The sequence below is a fragment of the Mustelus asterias genome, chromosome 23, assembly GCF_964213995.1.
Source record: "Mustelus asterias chromosome 23, sMusAst1.hap1.1, whole genome shotgun sequence".
In the NCBI taxonomy this organism is placed as follows: domain Eukaryota; kingdom Metazoa; phylum Chordata; class Chondrichthyes; order Carcharhiniformes; family Triakidae; genus Mustelus; species Mustelus asterias.
Genome location: NC_135823.1, coordinates 24493029 through 24517822, shown reverse-complemented (window position 1 = coordinate 24517822; position 24794 = coordinate 24493029). Strand labels below are relative to the sequence as shown.

The 24794-nt window shown below is 42.4% G+C and overlaps 1 protein-coding gene across 2 annotated transcripts in view; it reads left to right on the top strand.

Annotated features, from left to right (window-relative positions):
- Nucleotides 1–24794, top strand: part of rnf216 (ring finger protein 216) — a 210346-nt gene that overhangs the window by 5558 nt on the left and 179994 nt on the right. The window lies entirely within an intron of this gene.

The window sequence follows — 24794 nt, the reverse complement described above, 5'->3', positions numbered from 1 at the left end:
GATGTCTCGGAGATACTTATGGTTACAGATCTTTCATTGGTCGGAGTAGAGATACAACAGAATAGTTTGAAGTGATGAATTAGGAATAATAGTGCTGCTCTGAAGAGTGCTAGTTGAGGGTATGCATTAGTATCCATGTTAAATACATCTACCTCTTAACTTTAATCCAGTGTTTTATGTTTAAAGGGGAAGAAGAAATCAGTAAATCGCTGAAGATATCTTGATGGGACTTGTAATAGTGTAACACTGCAGATCTGAATTGTCATTAGTCTGGACAGATTTGTGATCTGAATCGAGATCATGAAATAGAATCATAGCATCCCTCCAGTGCAGAAGGAGGCCATTTGACCAATCAAGTCTGCACTGATAATCCCACCCATGCCCTACCCCCATAACTCCATGTATTTACCCTGCTAATCGCCCTGACACTAAGGGGCAATTTAGCATGGCCAACCAACCTAACCCTGCACATCTTTGGACTGAGGGGAGAAACCGGAGCATCCACAGGAAATCCACGTAGACACAGGGAGAATGTGCAAACTCCACACAGATCGTCACCCAAGCTGGGAATCGAACCCAGGTCCTTGTTGCAGAGAGGCAGCCGTGCCACCATGCTATCCTGATGTGCTTGAAATGAGCAGTTTTTATAGGTGCAAGATGTTAATGAACAAAAATGTATATATTGTGCATAAGAAAATTGTATTGGCACAGCAAGCAAGAATTCTGTTGTATATTTTGAACAAATTTACTGGTGCAGACAACTTGCTTGTCTGAACACAGTACTCGTCACATAATTACCAGATACATTTTGAAGAGCTTCATTCCATTTCATCTTGCCCTTCCAGAATAGCAGCTCAATCTCCTGCCAGTTAAGCACTCAGATGCTGAAATTAATCCAGTGTTTCTAGCCTTAACCACTTTCCTAGTTATTTGTTCTAGCTGTTGGTCAACTTGACAGGCAATCCTTTACCATCCAGCAAGATAACCCTCTGCCCAATTTCCATATTCCTACTCTATCCCTATTTATCTAACTTCTCTTAGTGTCCACATATTTGTTGAACACATGACTGAACACCCACAGCTCTCTGGGATAGCGAATTCCAAAGATTTACAATACCCTAGCTGAAGAAATTTCTCCTTATCTCAATCCAAAATGGCCGATAGTATGAGAATATGACCCCTATTTCAAAACTCTCCAGCCACAGATCACCTCGACATCTTAACCTTGTGAGCCCTCTCATGGTTATGAACTCCAGAGAATGTGGGCCCATTCTACTCTCTCTCTCCTCAAAAGACAACCTGGTCATCTTGGGAATCAATCTAGAAATGCTATCCTCAACTCATTAAACCCAAGCTGTTTCATTTCTAACAGTTTAAGTCTTTGTCTATAGATTGGATCACAATAATGATAAAAATTGATTTTTCTGCCTTGCGTTGTAATTTATTTTTAATGTGCGATGGAGGGCAAGGACTTTAAAGTCAAATTCTATTTGCCTCTGCAGTGCCCTCCTCATTCCCTACCCCAAGCCCTCAATCTCAATTTGAACCGAGTTATAGCCTTTAAACAAAATTGTAAAGTTAATTCATAGAAGATTCACGAGAATCTTTTCTCAACCTCAAATTTCAAATTCTCATCCTTATTTTTGAATTCCTTTGTGACCTTGCCATCCTCTACCTCTAATCTTAGCATCACACCTCGCTGATATATATGTCTCTCTCATTCTGGTACCTTGAGCATTCCTGATTTTTAATTGCTCCAAAATTGGCTCCTGTGCCTTCAGATGCAAAGGCTCTAAGTTGTGGGATTTCCTGCCTGAAAGTCTCTACCCCTCTTCCTCCTTTCCGATGCTCCTTAAAACCAACCTCTTAGACTAAACTTTTGGCCATCTGTTCTAATATGTCTGTGGCTCAGTGTCAATCTTTGCTTTATAGCTCTATTGTGAAGCGTCTTGGGACTTTTTTTATCGTGTTCAATATGCTGCATGAATGCAAGTTCTTGTACAGAGTTGCGAGGGCAAAATAGACCCTATGACACCTGAACAGCTTGTCGGTGGGCATATGAAAATAATTTTTCTGCTGTGGTTGTTATGTTGAAACTCAGCACACATGGAGCAGCTGAACCAGGAGCACTCCTCGTCACAATGGATGTCTCGGCACTCTACACCAGCATCCTCCACGACGATGGCATTGCTGCAACTGCCTCAGTACTCAACGCCGACAACTGCCAGTCTCCAGATGCAATTTTACAACTCATCCGCTTCATCCTGGACCACAATGTCTTCACCTTCAACAACCAGTTCTTCATCCAGACATGGGGATCAAATTCACACCTCAATATGCCAACATCGTCATGCACAGGTTCGAACAAGACCTCTTCACTGCACAAGACCTTCAACCGATGCTATACACTAGATACATCGATGACATTTTCTTCCTTTGGACTCGTGGTGAACAATCATTGAAACAACTATATGATGACATCAACAAGTTCCATCCCACCATCAGACTCACCATGGACTACTCTCTGGAATCGGTTGCATTCTTGGACACACGCATCTCCATCAAAGATGGTTACCTTAGCACCTCACTGTACCACAAGTCCACAGATTACCTCACGATGCTCCACTTCTCCAGCTTCCACCGTAAACATGTTAAAGAAGCCATCCCCTACGGACAAGCCCTCCGTATACACAGGATTTGCTCAAATGAGGAGGATCGCAACAGACACCTCCAGACACTGAAAGATGCCCTCATAAGAACAAGATATGGTGCTCGACTCACCGATCGACAGTTCCGATGTGCCACAGCGAAAAACCGCACCGACCTCCTCAGAAGACAAATACGGGACACAGTGGACAGAATACCCTTCGTCGTCCAGTACTTCCCCAGAGCGGAGAAGCTACGACATCTTCTCCGGAGCCTTCAACATGTCATTGATGAAGATGAACATCTCCCCAAGGCCATCCCCACACCCCCACTTCTTGCCTTCAAACAACCACGCAACCTCAAAGAGACCATTGTCCGCAGCAAACTACCCAGCCTTCAGAAGAACAGTGACCACGACACAACCCTGCCACAGCAACCTCTGCAAGACGTGCCGGATCATCGACACGGATGCCATCATCTCACGTGAGGACACCATCCACCAAGTACACAGTACATACATTTGCAACTCGGCCAACATTGTCTACCTGATACGCTACAGGAAAGGATGTCCGGAAGCATGGTACATTGGGGAGATCATGCAGACGGATGAATGAACACTGCTCGACAATCACCAGGCAAGAGTGTTCTCTTCCTGTTGGGGAACACTTCAGCGGTCACGGGCATTCGGCCTCTGTTCTTTGGGTAAGTGTTCTCCAAGGTGGCCTTCATGACGCATGACAACGTAGAGTCGCTGAGCAGAGACTGATAGCCAAGTTCCGCACACACGAGGACGGCCTCAACCGGGATCTTGGGTTCATGTCACACTATCTGTAACCCCCCACGACTTGCCTGGGCTTGCAAAATCTCACTAACTGTCCAGGCTGGAGACAATACACATCTCTTTAACCTGTGCTTAACCCTCTCTCCACTCGCATTGTCTGTACCTTTAAGACTTGATTACCTGTAAAGACTCGCATTCCAACCATTTATTTTGTAAATTAAGTTTGTGTCTGTATATGCCCTGTTTGTGAATAGAGCTCCCACTCACCTGACGAAGGGGCAGCAAGCGCTCCGAAAGCTAGTGGCTTTTGCTACCAAATACACCTGTTGGACTTTAACCTGGTGTTGTGAGACTTCTTACTGTTGTTATGTTGGGGCATGGCTCTTCATGCACTCTTCTGGTACTTCACCCAAGTTGCAATTTTCTACACCTACGCTGTGAAAAATGTCACTATCTCTTCATCCGTGACCAATGCCAACCATGCTTTCCGGAAGGATTTGCTGGGGAATTACTGAAAATTTCACTGTTGCCTGGATTCCTCCCTCGATAGGGCAAGTGCATCTGGGACTAAGGTAGTCCAAAACTGAAACAAGTTAGTTCAGAACCAATGAAGGATTAAACCTGAAACTTCCTAGTCCACTTAGTTCGGTATTGCAGCAGGTGATGCATTTACTTAGCATTTGGAAATTTCTACTGTAAAATGTTTTGCTTTTCTTTACAATTTGATACCTATGTTGAAGAACCTGGCAGGGAATGTTGATAGGCTATTCAACTATAGGAACCATTCTGTCCTCACCATTGACCATACTAGCACACTTCCATTGGTCTGATGGATCTTTGATACTGTTACAACCAGTCTAGGTTGCTGAATTTTTGTGACATACTTGCGACTGCTTTTATTTGATAACTTTCTGGCTTTTTAAATTCTGCAGATCTGAAGGTTTGGAAAGGTCCATTATCAGTGCTCACTCACTGACAGTTAAATCTGAGAATAGAGATGAGCCTTGGCAGCATGGAATGGGAGTAAATTGAGAACATTCATGTATGCAGTACTTGGCCCACAGAGCCCACTGGCTAATCCAACTTTAGAGAAACAATGTATGCTAATTACACTGGTTCCTGACTCTTTCTAATTGGTTTTGGCCAGTCAGGTCAGTTCACTATGGTGATGCTACTGGCTACTCCAGATTCCACGCTAATGTAAGAACTTTGCCTAAAGCCAATTTATTAGCAACTTAGTTAGCCCTTAAAGACAATGGGCGTGATCTTACCGCCAGTTCATGCCACGCTCCCGCTGCAGCGAAGTTGGAGAATTTGGCGGCAAGCCAAATCTCGGTTCACTGCAGCGGGATGGGAAAATACCGCTGGCGTGAAAGGTCATAAAATTCTGGCCCATGGGTTTGACTTGTCCTGCTTTATATCAGCTTTTCTGCTGGAAGGAAGTGGATGCCTGGAAGATCTGGTAGTTTCCTAAATTTTTCCAATAAGTTGCAGTGAAATATAAATCAGAAACTTTCTCAGATGTGAGGCTAATAGACTTGCCGAGGCATGTGTAAATTTTAAGTAGCAAAATGGTTACCTCATGGTACCTCTGGGCAAATTCCTTGGGCTTGTATTTCTGCATTCTAGAATCATTGTTCATCTAATGTAAATTTACTCTCTTGGTAGAATGCTTGTAGTTAATGTTTGGAAACTAAGAGAAGACACCTGTATTTGGATAATGACCCAGATATTTGGGCGTGATGATGTTTCAGATGCTAGATTTGCAACTTCTCCTATAATCTCTGCATGATTGTATGTATTCACACTCTCTTGCTCTTATTCGTCACCTCGTTCTGTTCTTAAGTTACCAATGAAAATCTTACAACTTGAAACAAAAGCATTTGCCACAAAACTGCCTGTTCTTCATTCCTGCTGCAACCATCAGCAGCAATAATTGAGGATTGGAAACTGGTGCACAGGAGAGGTGTAATCAGAAAAAAAAAAGTTACTAAGTCAAAGAGAGCGGTGCGGAAAAGCTTGGTTAGATAATTGTCAAATAGGACAGTGAAGAAGATTTTGTGGATCAACGAAGACCACGTCAGACACTCAGATACTGGAGAAATAATGCAATATATACATATCAATGTATATGTGGAAGGGGATTGCATAGCTGTAAAAGGGAGAAGAGACCAAGGAGAGATCTTTGAGGGACCCCAGAGGTAGTTGTTGGGACAGGAAGATAAGATGGAGATGCGCTGCTGACAACTGGATAAGTAAGAGTGGAAGATATTTGGTTTGACAATGTCAAAGGTTGCAGAGAGGTCAAGGAGAGAGAGAGACGGACCATTGTCACAGCTTTCATTTATGGCTTTGATTCGGACCATTTCTGTTCTCACAGGTGGAAATCTGATTGTGATTAAAATAGATTGTGAGAAAGGTGGACAGAAATTTAGGAGATAGCAAGATGTTCAAGGACTTTGCAGCTGGAGTATTTGTACAGATGCATTGATGAACTGTTGGTATCAATTGGTATTGAAATGTGACCTGAGGTGGGACTCCCACCAATTTTTGTCTCTTTCTTTCCAATGGTTCATGTGATGTCAATCATGACAGTTCCTCTCATTAGTTGTCATTCTGTCTTATTTGCTTTCCATTGGCCGCTAATACTCCCAAATCCAAAACTGCTTTTCTCTCTCAACTCTATTAGAGTCTTGCTGAACAGAGTGAAATGTTATATTCTCTGATAGTTTACCCATCGACTTTATTCTCTCTGGTTGTCTCTTGCCAGTTGCTATGACTCTGGTAACTCGGAATTGAGTATTCCTGCAGCAGATTATAATTTAATTGCCTATGTGCCAATATCAAGTTACTGTGTTCCACAAGATACATCTTGATGTTTGTTTACATCTGCTGACCACTCCATTCAATTTTAGGACAGATTTAGACTTTGAAATTAGTCCATGTGATCAGCCTTGATGCATTTATACAAAGTGCCTTTCTCTGGTATTTTAATGGAGGCTTTAATCCATTTAGTTCTAACCATGCAATGACTCTTAAAATATCAGATAAAGATTTTGTGTGGAAGTATTAGGTATTTTATCTGTTAACCCTTGGTGTAGTTTCAAGACCTTGGTGTAATGACATTGGTTTTACTGTGATAACTGGCATGAGGGGTGCTGTTCCTTGTAGACTGAAGACTTGAGTGAAAATTGGAGCTGCTGACATAGACCACTTATTTTATCAATCTAGAAAAGGGTGCTTGTAGGATCATAAAAATAACTTGTGGCATTTTGAGTTTCGTGGAAAAAAAAAGAAACTCATTCATGGCATGTGGGCACTGCTGGCTGGGCCAGCATTTATTGCCAATCTCTAATTGCCCTTGAACTGAGTGTGGCTTGCTATAGGCCAATTCAGAGGGCATTTAAGAGTCAATCACATTGACCAGATAAGGGCAGATTTCCTTCCCTAAAGGACATAGTGAAGCAGATGGGTTTTCCTCAAATCCCTCTAAATGTTCCTGCCCCCATTAACTTAAATCTATGCCCCTTGGTTATTGACCACTCAACTAACAGGAAAAGTTTCTTCCCATCTGTGTCGCTCATGATTGTGTACACCTCAATAAGGTCCCCCGTCAGCCTTCACTTCTCTAAGGAGAACAACCCTAGCCTAACCAGCCTCTTCTCATAGCTGAAACACACCAGCCCAGTTGGCCTAATTTTTCCTCTAAATAGCTCATTTGCCCCAAATTTCTATTATATAATATTTTTGAGAAAAGATCTTGTTGAAATAGAAATTTCCAGTTACCCTTTAATTGCTAGCGCCTCTCAAACCTGCCACCGCCAGCAGAAGCTGCAAGAAAATCCCACTCGCTCCAAGTTTCCTTCCAAGCCACACATCACCCTGATTTGCAGGGAGATCACCGATCTTTCATTGCTGGGTCAAAATCCCTAACACTTGTTCCCATATGTGCACTTCAGAGGTTCAGGAAGGCAGCTCACCACCACCAAGAGAAATTAGATATGGGTATTAAATACTGGCAATACCAGTGACACCCACACCCCATGAATAAATAAAGAAACTAATTGTGTAACATCTATTTATCTTTTCTATAATTTTTAATTGTTGCTTTCCTTTTTGTTCTGAGGAGAATAACTGAAAACAATTTTAAGTCATAGCCCTTGGACAGAGGAACAAATTGTTCTTTTGCCCTCCTTGTATAGCCTTTTTAATCCTTGGTAGTTGCAAGTCCAGAGATCACAAACATGTGACTTGTAATGATGCCTTTACCAGCTCACATTCTTGCATGAGTTTCAGTAGATCTGATTCTAAGTATCTTAGATTTAATTACTCTGTTCGTTGGAAACCGGAGGAAACTCATGCAGACTTGGGGAAGTACATACAAACTGCATGCAGACAGGCTGGTGTTGAACCGGGGCCCTTGGAGCTGTGAGGCTAACCACTGTGCTACCCTAACTGAAATAAGCTCAATTTTCAGACCAAGTTCAGGAAAATAACTACAGATTTCATCCTATGAATTAAAAATGCACTTCTCTAGCAAACACAACAATCCAAAAGATGTCACCCTATATGCGTTCAGACCAATTACCATTTTATTTTAAATGGGGGCAGAAAAAGACAAGGTGGAAATTAATGATCGTTTCCTACCATGAAGGCACTTAATTTTTAACTAATAGAAAGATGGGGAGAAGGCATGACCTGCTTTTAAGCTTTTCAGTGTTGATGTTGGACTCAATACCTCAAACGTGAAAGGATTTTATGGAAAAGAAACAACTGATTGAGTGTATCCTTTGTTGTCTTCAAGCTTGTCGTATCCAAAATGAAAATTGAAATTTAGACTTTGGAAATGATAAATGAGTGGTTGTCTGGGAAAGCTTCTGATAATGGCACATTCTTGTAAGATGATGATCAATGTAATGTCTGAGCACTTCGTGCCTTGTGTTTTAAAATAAGAACTGAATAAAGAATTGCACTCTAAATTTGACTAAACTAATATAAATGACTAGTTTTTGATTGGACACTGTTTACACATTTGAAATTTTTTTAAGGTTTAGGGCTCAAAGGAAAGGGTTTAATGAATTTCTAATGAATAAACGTGGTTTCATTAAATCTTGCATGTCCCATGTTTGTGTTGTGGAACTGGCTATTTTAGCCATAAAATATGAAAAATGTATTGAAAATTTTCAAAAAGTTGCCTTTTAGTGTTGAAAATGGCATTCAATGCTGAATTCTACATACAGGAAATACATCATAGAGTCATAGCCATATATGGCACAAAATGAGGTCGTTTGGCCCACTGAAACTAGACCTGCTCTCGATGGAGCAATCCGGTCAATCCCATGCCCTGTAGGCCACAGTGTTATATTTCCTTTGTGTACCCAACTCATTTCCTTTAGAAATAATTGTTTTCACTTCCACTACCCTCCTGGGCAGCGAGTTCCAGACCAATATCATCATATTGGGATGTAGCAATGTGTTTCTTTTAGTAAGAAAAGGCCTTTGCTGTTGATTTCAGCTTACCAAACATGGATGAACTTCAATGGATAATTTGAATTTCTTGTAACTGGAGGTTTGGAAAGGGCTGTTTGTGTTGTTGCTTTGTTGATTTAGTAAATTTTAACTACAAAACCATGCTCTTTCAGTATTTACAATTTGGGCTCTATGCAAGATAATGAGAAAGTTGTATGTGGCCTCGAGTTGCGTGTGCATGTTTGTGTGCCCAAGGAGACGCACAGTTTGGAACATAACTGAATTGGTGTAATGATCTGTGGTTTCTTGGATCTCATTTGAGCAGGAATTACACTGAAATATGCACCTGTTTCTTCATTTGTCAACAGGAACACACATCCGAAGTCCCTACAACATTAAATTAGCATAAATACAGCAGCAGCAATAGGATGCTATTGAGTGGATTGTGGTGCTCTGTATGGTGCCTCACTCTGAACCCCTTGCCTTTGGTGCTCTTCTTTGTCCATTGTACTGATCAGTGATGTGTCTTTTGGGAAAGTCACTTATTTTGATGTTGGCAGGTGTCTGAAAAATCTGAACTGTACTGAGGCTGGCAGCATTCTAAGGGTTTAATGAATTTCTAATGAATAAACGTGGTTTCATTAAATCTTGCATGTCCCATGTTTGTGTTGTGGAACTGGCTATTTTAGCCATAAAATATGAAAAATGTATTGAAAATTTTCAAAAAGTTGCCTTTTAGTGTTGAAAATGGCATTCAATGCTGAATTCTACATACAGGAAATACATCGTAGAGTCTGTGTCTTTATAAGTTCTGTTTGTGAACAGAATTCCCACTCACCTGAAGAAGGGGCTCAGAGCCTCGAAAGCTTGTGTGGCTTTTGCTACCAAATAAACCTGTTGGACTTTAACCTGGTGTTGTTAAACTTCTTACTGTGTTTACCCCAGTACAACGCCGGCATCTCCACAGCATTCTAAATACAGGCCAGATTTCATTCAGAAAGATTCCACAAAATATTGCGGCAAAAATCACTACCAAATTGTACAAACCAGATTTATGCTGAAATCAGGCGACCTTGATCGATGCAACTCTTAGATCTTTGGCCGTGAATCTAAGTAGGTTTTGTTAGTCCAGGAAGCTGAGGTGACTTTGTCTTTTATATATGAATTGGAAGTTTGAAAATGAGCTGCAGAGGGTTGTATTAGCTGCATCTCTGAATTGGTGCAAAATCAGATAATATATCATGTGGAAAACAAAAGGAATTACTGGGATTTAGACTGATAGGTTGCAGAAATTCACACATTGCAATGCTTGAATGTAAAACCAGTGCAAATCAGTTGCATGTGAATTTTCCCCAGGGTAAAAACAAAAGACAAGTTGCTGTTGGACTGTAGTTGTGCCAGGATGTTCTGCCCCAACCCCTCTAAACTGTGCTCTACATCAGAGAGACTAAACGTAACTGGGTGACTGCTTTGCTGAACTCCTTTCGTCCGTCCACAAGCAGGACCCAGACCTTCCTGTCACTTGCCATTTCAACACACAACCCTGCCCCCCTGTCCACATGTCCATCTTTGGCCTTTTGCAGTGTTCCAGTGAAGCCCAGCGTGAACTGGAGGAACAGCAGCTCATCTTCCAATTGGGCACTTTACAGCCTTCCGGACTGAAGATCGAGTTCAACAACTTGAGAGCATGAACACTCTCCTCCACCTCCGCTCCATTTCCTTTTACTTGATTTTATTCTTTTCATCTTATTAATCCATTTATATTACTTTGTTCTTATTTTTATTTGTCCACTTCTAAAATCTTACTTTCCATGTTGTTTTGCATCACCCCGCATCCCTTCGGCCTTCTGCCATACTCCTTCACTCTGCACCTTTGTTCTGCCGCTTACACATTTTGATCTCTTAATGGACGCTATCAGAACCATTCCTAGCTTTTATCACCATTTACATTCCTTTTGTCTTTCTGTCTATGCCATACTCCCCTCCCCCCACCCCACATCTTGTCCTGTTTTCCTTCTCTCCAGCTCTGATGAAGAGTTATCCGGATTTTAAACATTGGCTCTATTCTTTATCCGCATTTGCTGTCAGATCATCTGAGATTTTCCGGCATTTTCTGTTTTATGTCTAAATTATTATTCACTGTATTTATCATGTTTTGATTATATCTTAAAATTCTATCAGTAAAATTGAGAAAGTTCCACTTGTAAAACGATGTGTTAAGAAGGAACACTTTGAAACCCACTGATTTATAGCAATTATATCTACAATTCAGTGTACAGTTGCTCTGTGGTTTAATCAGGGAGCTCAAAGTTTGTCTCTTGATTTGCTCATCTGAGATGTGGCAGCCATTTCCTCAGCTCCAGGTCATGCAGGTGAAACCAGATTGGCACCCTGATGGTCTAGCTGGCAAATCTTGGCGGAACTGTGTTTGAATATAAGATGGGCTTAGTTGCCAGTAATGATCCGCTGTTCAAATAGTGCATTGGTATCGGGCTGAAAGTTAAATTATAAGAATAGGTTACATCGACTCTGCTTATGTTCTTTTGAATAAAGAAGATTAAGGGGTTATTTAATTGAGATTTTCTAAAGGATGAAAGGAGTAGATAGATATTGTTTCCACTGGGGGTGGGAGGAGTGCAGCAAAAGGGATTATATGCAAGCCATTAGTGCTGGCTGCTAAAGGGTGTGTGGAGTTAAGAGATAATATCAACCAGACCCTGGATGAATGGTGGTACAGTTTTGAGGAGCTGTGGTCTATTTGTATGACGTTCGCTGTATGCAAAGGATGGTCAAGCAGGGAGTTCACTGTTGGCATTGAAGACCACTGCATGAGGTACACGCTGTGGGGACAATAAGGGAAGTTGAATGATGGAGCTTGCATTTGTATATCATCTTACTATGTCTTGAAATGAACTGAGTGTTTCACAATGAATTGCTGTTATATTTTATTTGGGTAAAAGCATTGGTTGCAGGTTAACTGAACCAGACATCAATGTGAATTGTAAATTGTCTCATTGGCTACTAAATGTCAGACAGAATGGTAAACTACTCCAGGTTTTATTACTGTGTTTTATAACAGTCACATAAGCTGCACTCTGCAATGAGATATGATGGGTCCAATTGCCCTTTGATTACTTAATCAGTAAATCGCAATAGTCCTGTCGGGGCAGCAAGCTTGATCAATGCATGATGTACGTATTAAACAGAACCTTTGCACATCTTTGTTTTCTGGCAAAACTTGAGTAACTCGGCTGGATGTGATCTGGTTTAAGGTCCTGTTCACAAACCTTCAAGAGCTGCAGGTGAGCTTGGTGCAGGACACTGGAACAAATTGCATGACGTTATCATGTGATGTGCTTTCAGCTCCACTTTCCCTGTGAGAGACTGCTGATCGTCAAAAATAGCAACTGAACACTGCTCTCTCAACCAGTCATCAGATTCATTGATCCGTATTTGTAGGGGGTGGCACCATTGTCAGTAACATTTCAGCAGGTCTTATTTAGTTAATAAGGAAAGAAACTGGATGGACCACCTGGCATTGACCTAGGCACCAGAAACAGCAGTGGCACATCTAGCCCTGTCAAGCCTGCAAAGGTCACCTCACTAACATCTGGGGTCTTGTGGAGAGCTGTTTGACAGACCAGTCAAGTTATAATCTGGCATAGTCATACTCATGGAATCATACCTTATGGACCATGTCTCAGTCACCACCGTCACTATCCCCAAATATGTCCTGTCCCTTTGGCCAAACCAGAAGTGTTGGCATAGTGGTATACAGTCAAGAAGGAGTTGGCTGTGACTCCTCAACATTGACTTTGGTCCCCATGGTATGAGGTCCTGCTGATTGTCACTTAGCACCACTCCTGACCAAGTTGGCCAAATTCTGAGGATAAGCCTGTTAAGACTGGGTCTACAGGTAGTGGGGAACCAACAGGAGCGAAACACTACTTGACCTCGTTTCCACCAATCTACCTGTCAAGATGCATCTGTCCCAGACAAGATCAGTAGGCATAATCACCGCACAACCCTTGTGTCAATGAAGTTCTGTCTTCACATTGAAGATGCTATCCATTGTGCTGTGTGGGACAACCACTGCTCAATGGAATAGTTTTAAGTTCTTGCAACTCCAAATCGGCAGCCATTAGGCACTGTGGGTTGTCAGCAGCAGCAGAATTGTATTTAACCATAATCTGTAATCTCGTGGCCTGGCATATTCTCCACTTCTACCGTTAGCATTAAGCTGTGGGATCAACCCTGGTTAAATCGAGAATGCAGGTTGGCATGTCAGGAGCAGCACCAGGCATACCTAAAATGAGGTGCCAGCCTCGTGAAGCTATAACACAGGGCTACTTGCATGCAAAACAGTGTAATCAGCAGGTGATAGACTGAGCTAAGCAACCCACAACAAACATTTCTAAACTCTGCAGTTCTGCCATTTCAGCCGTGAATAGTGGTGGATAATTAAACAGTTAAAAGGAGAACAAGACTGCACAAATATCCCCATCTTAAATGATGGGGAATCCCAGCAAATCAGTGCAAAAGATAAGGCTGAAGGATTTGCTACAATCTGCAGCCTGAATGGTTGATCCATTTGGCCTGCTCCTGAAGTGGCCAGCATCACAGTGCCAGTCGTCAGTCAATTCGATTCACTCACGTGACATCAAGAAACGGCTGAAGGCACTGGATACTGCAAAGGCTATGGGCCCTGACAATATTCCAGCAATAATTATGAAGACTTGTGCTCCAGAACTTGCCGTGCCCCGAGCTAAGCTGTTCCAGACTAGCGACAGCACTGGCATCTACCCAGCAATGTGGAAAATTGTCCAACTATGTAATGTACACCAATAGCAGGATAAATCCAACCCAGCTAATTATGCTCCATCAGTCTGCTCTTGATCACCAGTAAAGTGATGAAAGGGGTATCAACAGTGCTACGAAGCAGCACTTGCTTCACAATAACCCGCTCACTGATGCTAAATTTGGGTTTTGCTGAGGCCACTCCGCTCCTGACCCCATTAAAGCCTTGGTCCAAACATGGAGCAAAGAGCTGAACTCCCAATATGAGGTGGGAGTGATTGGCCTTGACACCAAGGCAGCATTTGAACGAGTGTGGCATCAAGGAGCCCTTGCAAAACTGGAGTCAATGTAAATTAGAGAAAGCTCTTCACTGGATGGAGTCATAGCGAGCACATCTAGTGTGGTCATGGTGATTGTTGGATGATGGTCCTCTCAGCCCTGGGACAAAGCAGCAAAAGTTCCTCAAGGTAATGTCCAAGGCCCAACCATCTTAAGCTGGTTCACCAATGACCTTCCATCCATCACAAGGTCAGATTGCACAATGTTCAGCACCATTCACAACTCGGATACTGAAGTAGTCTCTGCCCCTATGAAGACATGTGATGTGAGAATTTGCATTTGGGCCACACAAGTGCTAGACAATGACCATACTCAACAGAAGAGAATCAGCCTCGTGAACCTTCTCTGAATTGTTCTAATGCAGGTATACCCCTGAAGTAAGGAAACCAAAACTGCACGCACAATTCTTGGCGAGGTCTTGTCAATTTCAGTTGTAACAAGACTTCCCAACTTTTATACTCCATCTTCTTGCAATAAAGGCCTACAATTCATTTGCCTTCTCAATCACTTACTGTAACTGTGTGCTAGTCTTTTGTGATTCATACACAAGAACCCTCTTATGTGCAGCATTTGTTAAATAGTACTGTGCTTTTTGGTTCTCCCTGCCAAGGAGATAACGCCACATTTTACCACATTATGCTTCAACTGGCAAATTTGTGTTCACTTTATCTATCTTTCTTGACTGCTTCTTTGTATCCTCATCAGAACTTGCGCTCCTGTGTATCTTTGTCTCATCAACAAATGTGACCACAGTGGAGCTGGTCCCTTCATCCAAGTCTTTGAAGTAGAGTTTAAACAGTTGAGACACCAGCACTGAACCCTGGCACTGGGCAGGCAGGCAACGCAACCTTCATGACTCACTCTCGGCTGCAGAGAACACCATCTATCCCCTTACAATATTATCCCCGATTAAAACTACATTTCCTTTTTCTCCACTCATGTGGATGACCCCATGCACTGCTGTGCTGTATTCATTCTCCCTCCAGTTCCTGCTCTCATTCAAACAAACTGCAAGAACATCAAGAGAAAATCCAGGAAAATCTCAGCAGGTCTGGCAGCATCTGTAAGGAGAGAAAAGAGCTGATGTTTCGAGTCCAGATGACCCTTTGTCAAAGCTGTCACAAAAGCTCATCTGGACTCGAAACGTCAGCTGTTTTCCCTCCTGACAGATGCTGCCAGGTCTGCTGAGATTTTCAAACATTTTCTCTTTTGGTTTCAGATTCCTGCATCAGCAGTAATTTGCTTTTATTTTGCAAGAACATGAAACCTGTTGGACAAATGCAAGGGCTGATGTTCCTTCATTGTTAACCTCTGGATCTCCATGCCTATTGTCCCTGAAGTACTTAACCCTTGGATGTGACTGCCTCTTGGAACAAAATGTCAAGGTACCTTTCTCAGCCCTGATGCGTCGAAGTGTCTGAAGCTCAAACTCCAGGTTCTCAATTCTTGAGTTGAAGTTCCTTGAGCTGTGGACAGTTTATGCACATGTGGTTGCTGTGGATCACACAGGTGTCCACTAGAACCCACGTACAACAGCTGCAACACATCACCTGCCCTACCATCTTGTGTTTTAAACTTGAAGCCTAATTAGCTAAATAAAAGTATCACGACACAATTATCCATAGTTATAATATGGAGATGAACTAGTTATGCTTTTAATTGAGTATAATACTTGCATCTCACCAGTGCCAGTTTTAACTACTGCCTAAGTTTAGAGGAATAAAACCTGAAAACCCTAATTAATTAATCTAATTACTATCACCTAATTAATCTCTCTGGCCTTGACGTTTCTAGTCTTGCTGTCTCTGGCTCCCTCTCTTGGACCACTCCTTTTTGTAAAAGTCCAGAATAGCACCTCCTGCCTTGCTGCAATGACTTCCCTCACTGACCAAAATACCAGACTCTATTCCGTTGCAGCAAATTTCAAGCTGCAACTTTGTGTAACTTATTTTGTGCATCTGCTAATCTCCTGTATTTACATTGGATCAAATTCCAGTCATCTAAGTCTGCAACTGCTGGCTAGGAGAGCAGTTCTAATTAACTAACTGCAGCTGCCGATAGCAGTGAGCTGTTTATCACTGACTAACACTGATTAAATTATAGTAAAGTTAAATGCTGAATAGAAACTTGACTAGATTTTAGAAAGCAATCAAACTGTGAAACGTTCTTGTTCAACAAAATCCTGGAGTTAAGCACTTTGTCTCACTACATTCAGTCACGTAAACTGCTTCTCCTCAAAAATTGCAACATGAACTGATGTGGCGACTGTAACATTTGTTTTTGGAATCATTGCCTAAACCTGCCTAAAGTTTCTTCTGAATGAGAAGCTGTTTACATTTTTTTTGGCTCCTCTAGCTTTCCTTGCCAATTTTCCACTATTCCCATCTCCTCTCCTGATATTTGCCCAAAGGAGTACAAATCCATAGGATCTTCATGTAACTCCACAACCTCTTTTCCCCATGGTTACCATAACCATTTTTGGAAGTCTTCCTGCTAATATCAGTCAATCTAGAATATTAGCAAAACCTGTCCAACATGTTCAAAGAAAGTCAACACTTCTCTCTCATATCACTGTTATTTATAGAATGAACCTAACTTTACCCTGTCACAGTTAAAAGCAAATAGTTATATGGGCTTTGTAACTTAAACTATGATATGCACAACATTCCTTCACTTTTGCACAGCAAACAAGTGCATGAAAACCTAGAGGACAAACTTCACAGGAGGAAACATGTACCCCTGAAAAATGTTTGTCTATATTTAAAACGATAAATTAGTTTAATTTTAATTTTAAAAACAAAGTAACATTTACTTTTCAACATATCAAAGTTTAGTTCAAGGATCACATTTAATTCCCTTGTTGGATATCACAGAAATTCTATTCCACCACCCTCTGCTCGCAGGCATCCTACCCGCACCCTTCAATCTCAGACTCTGGCCCCACAAAACCTTACTCAGAATTGGCTGACAAGTGATGAGTAACATTCACTCCACACGAATGCCAGGCAATGGACATCTCCAGCAAGAGAGAATCTAACTATTTTCTTTCATTCAGTGGCATTATGATTGCTGAAACTCTCGCCCTTGGCTCCTGAGGCTCATCTTTGACCGCTTTGGCTCAATGATGCCAAAGTACCACAGCTTCAATAGCAGGTCAGAATTGAGATATTTTACAGCAATTAATTTGCCAAAACCTTTCCACAATTTACAAGGGGCAAGTCAGGTGTTTGATGGAATATTCCCCTTGCTTGGATCAGCATAGCTCCAAGAACACTAGAAGCTTGACACGTTTCAGGGTGAGGTGACCGCATGATTGTCACCCCATCAAGTATGTTAAATATTCACTCACTCGAACAGTGACAGCAGTGTGTACCATTTACAGAATACGCTCCAGCAACTCATCAAGACATCTTTTATAGCAGTGGCCAAACCCAGAAGCCTTGTCACCGAGAGGAGAAAGGGCAGCAAACATATATAAACCCCACTTCGCCCCATGGTAATGTTGTTTAAAAAGAACTCTTCGTGTGTCTGTATTGCATTTAAAATCAGTGGCATTTTTATCGTCATTTATAAAACTTTTTTTGACTTGCCGGTAATATTTCTTCTCCTGTTGTCAGTTGATTTGAATCATTTTTAAAACCAATAGGAGTAACGTTGTTACAATTCACTGCACCTATCTACTTCGTATTATTCCCCCTTATTCTCCCTGTGCAAACGTTCACTGGCTGCTCCACATTAGTTTAAGGAAAGAAAACAAGATAACTGGTTGTATGCGCAGTGCATTTTCAAATATGACCTACAATATAACCAGTACTAAAACCTGACCACTTATTAACATTTTTATTTGCAGGCTTTGGGCAAATCAAAACTTGCCATATAATGGTTGTTGCAATGTGTTAAGAGTGGCGGGAGCTTTAAGATCTGTGACTATATATCGTAGATTGAGACTTAGAAATTGACCCCCATATAAGGCAAAGTTCTTCCATGTCCAAGTGCATGTTTATTCGTGACCTATAGGTTGACCCCCAGTTTTTCAGTTAATAAATGTCTCCTTAGAGCTATTTTCACATTCAGAGTCAACCTCAATTTATCAGCTCAGAAATGTATATTTCGGGTTATAAGTGCTTTATTAGTTGGTGTTTTGCAGTGGTTCCCACACCACATTGGTGCGGTGAGAGAGGATGGCAAGTGTGGTGGGAAGATTCAAGGACAATCAAAGAAACATTTAAACATGGAGAGATATTTTTCCAAAGTGAGAGCAAGAGCATCAGGTGATGCTGAGGACAATCCGAGTCCTCGTTGTGATCCAGAATTGCAGTTCGAACAGAGTGCTGAAGAAGAGTCGTTTAATTCTACACCAGTAGAAGGCCCAAGCAAACCTCCAAAAAAGAAAGTTTTTCGACAATATATGGATAGCTATCTGAGTCTCGGTTTCACATGGACTGGAGATGAAAACGTACCTCGGCCTGTGTGTTTGATCTGTGGTGAGAAGCTTTCTAATTCCAATATGGTCCCAAGCAAGATGAAAAGACATCTGTTGTCAAAACATGGAAATCTGGCAAACAAGGTTGTTCAATATTTTGAAAGGCTTTTGGAACGGCAGAAATGCCAATGATCATATTTCGAAAAACGAATGACAGTGTCAGATAAGATGCAGATTGTATCTTACCAAGTGGTTGAATTCATTGCTCAACAGACAAAACCACATACAATAGCTGAAAAATTGATTCAGCCTGCCTGCAGCTTGATTGTGAAAACTTTGTTTGGTGATGATGCTGAGCGAGAAGTTATGGAAATTCCTTTGTCTGATAATACAATTCGCAGAAGAATAGTTGATATGTCAGCTAATATTGAGAAGCGTGTTTCCAAAAGTATGAAGAATTCTAAATTTGCCATTCCAGTTGATGAATCGACCGACATTAGTGGAAAAGCACAGGTGCTTGCCTATATCAGATTCATTCACAATGACGAAATCTCACAGTTTCTATTTTGCAAGGAACTTGAAAAACATACCAGAGGACAAGATATTTTCCAAACCTTGTCTGAGTATTTGGAAAAAGTTGAGATTTCATGGGATTTTTGTATTGGAATTTGTACGGATGGAGCGCCATGTATGATAGGGAATGTGAGAGGCTTGGCGGCACCCATCAAACAGGAAAATCCAGATGTAATATCAACTCACTGATTTTTACACAGAGAGGCATTAATCACCAAGACCCTTGTAGCTGATTTGAAGTTGGTTCTAGATCACACTGCGCATTGTGAACTTCATCAAAGCAAAACCACTAAAGGCGCGGTTATTTGCTCAACTCTGCAAAGACATGGAAGCAAAACATCAATGCCTAATTCTGCACTCGGAGGTTCGCTGGATGTCCCGCGAAAAAGTTTTAAATTGGGTGTTGGAACTGAAGAACGAATTAAGAGAATTTTTGGAAAAAGGGAACCCATTGTACCACCAACTGGATGACAATGACTGCTGTGCAAAGCTGGCATATTTGGCCGATATCTTTTTCCGGTTGAATGTGCTCAATGCCAGTATGCAAGGCCGCAATGACAATATCCTCAACTACAGACAAACTAACTGCATTCAAAAAAAAGCTTCAGCTCTGGCTCGGAAGAGCGATGCAACATAACCTCAATGTTTCCACTGGTAAAAAGTTTTAAAATGAGCAATGAATTGTACGACCTCATACAGGAACATCTTGCAACACTGGTAGAAAAGATTGATCATTACTTCCCATCGTTGTCTACAGAAAAATTCGACTGGGTTAGAGACCGCTTTGTGAATTCCAGCTGTTCAGGTCTGATATTGGATGAGGAGGAGGAAATGGCCTGCATTTCGAGTGATCGCACCTTGAAAATGAAACACGGGAGTATGCCACTGGACTCTTTTTGGATATACAACCAGAAACAGTATCCACGCATCTCTTCAAGAGCATTAGCTATTCTTTACAGTTCTCCACGACATATTGTTGTGAACAAGGATTTTCAGCTCTGACAAATATCAAAGACCAGAAAAGAGAGAGGCTTCTTTGTGTTGATGAGGAGATGTGAGTTTGTTTGTCTCAAATTAGACCAAATATAAATGAGATTACCTGACAAAAACAAGCTCACACCTCTCATTGAGTTTGTATACTTAAGGTTACATATGTAAGAGGCTTGTCTATAAGTATATTTTGGAAATGAATCATGTTTTTATGTAGCTGCTTTGTTTTATACTTTCTGGATGTCCCATGATATAAAGTAGTTGTGTTCTATGTTATGAAACAAGCACTGCTAGGAGTTGTTTTTTTTGTTTTTGAATGTATTTCTTATCAATAAAAAATTCGGTGTGGCGCAAGCAAATTTTTATTCCAAAAGTGCGGCCAAGTGAAAAAAGTTTGGGAACCACTAGTGTATAGGATCAAGCAGGCAACATCGGCTGATTTGCTCAAATGTGAGGGAGTTTAAGATGCACCTACACAGAACAGACTAAGGTAAAGTTGCCTTAGTCCCAGATCATCATCAGACTGCTCTCCAGGGGGGGAGCTGACTGGTGGTGATTTTAATCTGAGGATCACCATACCTCTGATGAGGGCCAAAGTTGAGAAGGCAGGGCCTTCATGAATAACCTCAGCAAGTACAGGAATTGAACCCGTGCTGTTGGTGTCGCCGCGCTGTTGGTGTCGTTCCACATCACGAACCAGCTGTCCAGCCAACTGAGCTAACTGATCCACAGAGCAGACTGTGCATGGCAATCGATGAACAGAAATGGGTCCTTCTGCAAAAAGAATGAAGTACAAAGCCACTTTCAAGCTAAACGTAACATTTGCCAACGCATTACTGTGCTGGAGTAAGGGAACTTGGCATTGATGACAAGTTGGTGTAAGAATGGAAGGAGGACAAATTCACTCTGAAGAAAATGCCCAACACCAAATGTGTAATCTAAACAGGGCGCATCACTGGCCTGATCTTGCAAATGGTGTATTGGATTGGACTCTGATTGTCAGGATGGTTGCATTGTCAGGAGAATGCGATGCATATGTGCATTGTGAGCCAGATATAAATGTGCACCTGAGACATAAAACAGTGACAAAACATTGTAAAGCAGCAGGAAACGTAGTGACTGTACCATGGGAAAACCCAATTATCAACAAACCCCATCTTAATAGCCTCTGTCATCCATCATGCATCCTGATTGCCCTTGCTTGTAACAGTTCCTGAACAGTGCCCCCCCCCCCAAATTTCCTGAAAGGAAGAACCCACAAGACTGCCCGATTTGGGCAACATCAAGAGGAGACAAACAACAACTGGGTGCTAATGAGATTGGATGCTGAGGTGGATGTGTGGAGTATCAGAACAATACCAGGAACCAGTACATCATGGGGGGGGGGGGGGGGGGGGAGAAATGATTGTGAGAACAAAAAAGAAAGTAGCCAAGAGGAGATTAAAATGGAATGGCCAATTTTTGTGGGAGCTGAGATTGCCAGGAAGGCCCCAAATCAGGTGGAGAGGTGTTACGTGAGAAATTTAAGCACAGGATTGGGAGAGGGATTGGTGACTGACGGGAAGAGATGGAGAACATTGATCAACCAACATTATGACCCCCAGTAAAATGGGAGGAACAGAAAGGAGGTGAAAAATTGGACTTGTGCCCACACTTGCTGCCAAGTCAGCATGTGACTGCAGGTCTGGGTCAGTCTGAGCTGAATTCAGCACTGTTCCTTGTTTGAATAGAAGCAGTGATCTCTGGGTGCCAAAAGAATTTAGCATCAAATGCACCTTGAACGCCAGTGGAATTGCTGAGATGACACCACCTCCCACTGGCTGCCCATTCTTTAGAACATAGAACAGTACAGCAGAGAACAGGCCCTTCGGCCCATGATGTTGTGCCGAGCTTTATCTGAAACCAAGATCAAGCTATCCCACTCCCTATCATCCTGGTGTGCTCCATGTGCCGATCCAATAACCGCTTAAATGTTCCTAAAGTGTCTGACTCCACTATCACTGCAGGCAGTCCATTCCACACCCCAAACACTCTCTGCGTAAAGAACCTACCTCTGATATCCTTCCTATATCTCCCACCAAGAACCCTATAGTTATGCCCCCTTGTAATAGCTCCATCCACCCGAGGAAATAGTCTTTGAACGTTCACTCTATCTATCCCCTTCATCATTTTATAAACCTCTATTAAGTCTCCCCTCAGCCTCCTCCGCTCCAGAGAGAACAGCCCTAGCTCCCGCAACCTTTCCTCATAAGACCTACCCTGCAAACCAGGCAGCATCCTGGTAAATCTCCTCTGCACTCTTTCCAGCGCATCCACATCCTTCTTATAGTGAGGTGACCAGAACTGCACACAATATTCCAAATGCGGTCTCACCAAGGTCCTGTACAGTTGCAGCATAACCCCACGGCTCTTAAACTCCAACCCCCTGTTAATAAAAGTTAACACACTATAGGCCTTCTTCACAGCTCTATCCACTTGACTGGCAACCTTTAGAGATCTGTGGATATGGACCCCAAGATCTCTCTGTTCCTCCACAGTCTTCAGAACCCTACCTTTGACCCTGTAATCCACATTTAAATTAGTCCTACCAAAATTAATCACCTCACATTTATCAGGGTTAAACTCCATTTGCCATTTTTCAGCCCAGCTTTGCATCCTATCTATGTCTCTTTGCAGCCTACAACAGCCCTCCACCTCATCCACTACTCCACCAATCTTGGTGTCATCAGCAAATTTACTGATCCACCCTTCAGCCCCCTCCTCTAAGTCATGAATAAAAATCACAAAGAGCAGAGGACCAAGCACTGCTCCCTGTGGCACTCCGCTAGCAACCTGCCTCCAGTCCGAAAATTTTCCATCCGCCACCACCCTCTGTCTTCGATCAGATACAGTAAGAAGTTTAACAACACCAGGTTAAAGTCCAACAGGTTTATTTGGTAGCAAAAGCCACACAAGCTTTCGAGGCTCTGAGCCCCTTCTTCAGGTGAGTGGGAATTCTGTTCACAAACAGAACTTATAAGACACAGACTCAATTTACATGAATAATGGTTGGAATGCGAATACTTACAACTAATCCAGTCTTTAAGAAACAAAACAATGGGAGTGGAGAGAGCATCAAGACAGGCTAAAAAGATGTGTATTGTCTCCAGACAAGACAGCCAGTGAAACTCTGCAGGTCCACGCAACTGTGGGAGTTACAAATAGTGTGACATAAATTCTGATTCTAGGATCGCATGATAAAGACTCAGGAGGAAAAAAGCAGAAATATTTATGTGAAATAGTGTGACATAAACCCAATATCCCGGTTGAGGCCGTCCTTGTGTGTGCGGAACCTGGCTATCAGTTTCTGCTCCGCGACTCTGCGCTGTCGTGTGTCGCGAAGGCCGCCTTGGAGAACGCTTACCCGAATATCAGAGGCCGAATGCCCGTGACCGCTGAAGTGCTCCCCAACAGGAAGAGAACAGTCTTGCCTGGTGATTGTCGAGCGGTGTTCATTCATCCGTTGTCGCAGCGTCTGCATAGTTTCCCCAATGTACCATGCCTCGGGACATCCTTTCTTGCAGCGTATCAGGTAGACAACGTTGGCCGAGTTGCAAGAGTATGTACCGTGTACCTGGTGGATGGTGTTCTCACGTGAGATGATGGCATCTGTGTCGATGATCCGGCACGTCTTGCAGAGGTTGCTGTGGCAGGGTTGTGTGGTGTCTTGGTCACTGTTCTCCTGAAGGCTGGGTAGTTTGCTGCGGACAATGGTCTGTTTGAGGTTGTGCGGTTGTTTGAAGGCAAGAAGTGGGGGTGTGGGGATGGCCTTGGCGAGATGTTCGTCTTCATCAATGACATGTTGAAGGCTCCGGAGGAGATGCCGTAGCTTCTCCGCTCCGGGGAAGTACTGGACAACGAAGGGTACTCTGTCCACTGTGTCCCGTGTTTGTCTTCTGAGGAGGTCGGTGCGGTTTTTCGCTGTGGCGCGTTGGAACTGTTGATCAATGAGTCTAGCGCCATATCCTGTTCTTATGAGGGCATCTTTCAGCGTCTGGAGGTGTCTGTTGCGATCCTCCTCATCCGATCAGATAGCCAGTTACCTATCCAATCGGCCAACTTTCCCTCTATCCCACACCTCCTTACTTTCATCATAAGCCGACCATGCATCTGAGAGTTGATTCTCTCCTGCCAAATCTGCGATAATTGAAAACTCTACGCATCAACACATTGAAAACTCTACATATCAATACTCAACAGAGTTACAGCCTTCCAAAACTGGTTATTTCAGTGTGTTTATGTGGAAGTTGTATACAGTTAAAGAAGCCTTTTATTCAGACCCGAATGCGCAATTAACTGCTGCTGACTAACTGAGACTTTTCTGGATATATCAAGTATACACTATTGAATCAATAAAGCTCTCTGAGCGCACACACTAACCTGTGCTTAATTGTGCATTAACATCTCACTCGTAGTGAATATCTTCCAACATATTTCCAAATGTGAAATTTGTAGTTTAACATCCGTGTTTAAGCAAAGTCTTAATGTTCCAAATTTTTGTCGGTTGAAGATCATGAAATATATTTAAGCAAATCCGTCATTGCTGTGCAGCTTGAACTGCACAGTTTCGCTTCTGTTTTTGTAATTAAGTAATTATTGACACAGTTCAGCTGCTTCACAGTGCCAGGGTCCCGGGTTCGATTCCCGGCTCGGGTCATTGTCTGTGTGGAGTTTGCACATTCTCCTCGTGTCTGCGTGGGTTTCCTCCGGGTGCTCCGGTTTCCTCCCACAGTCCAA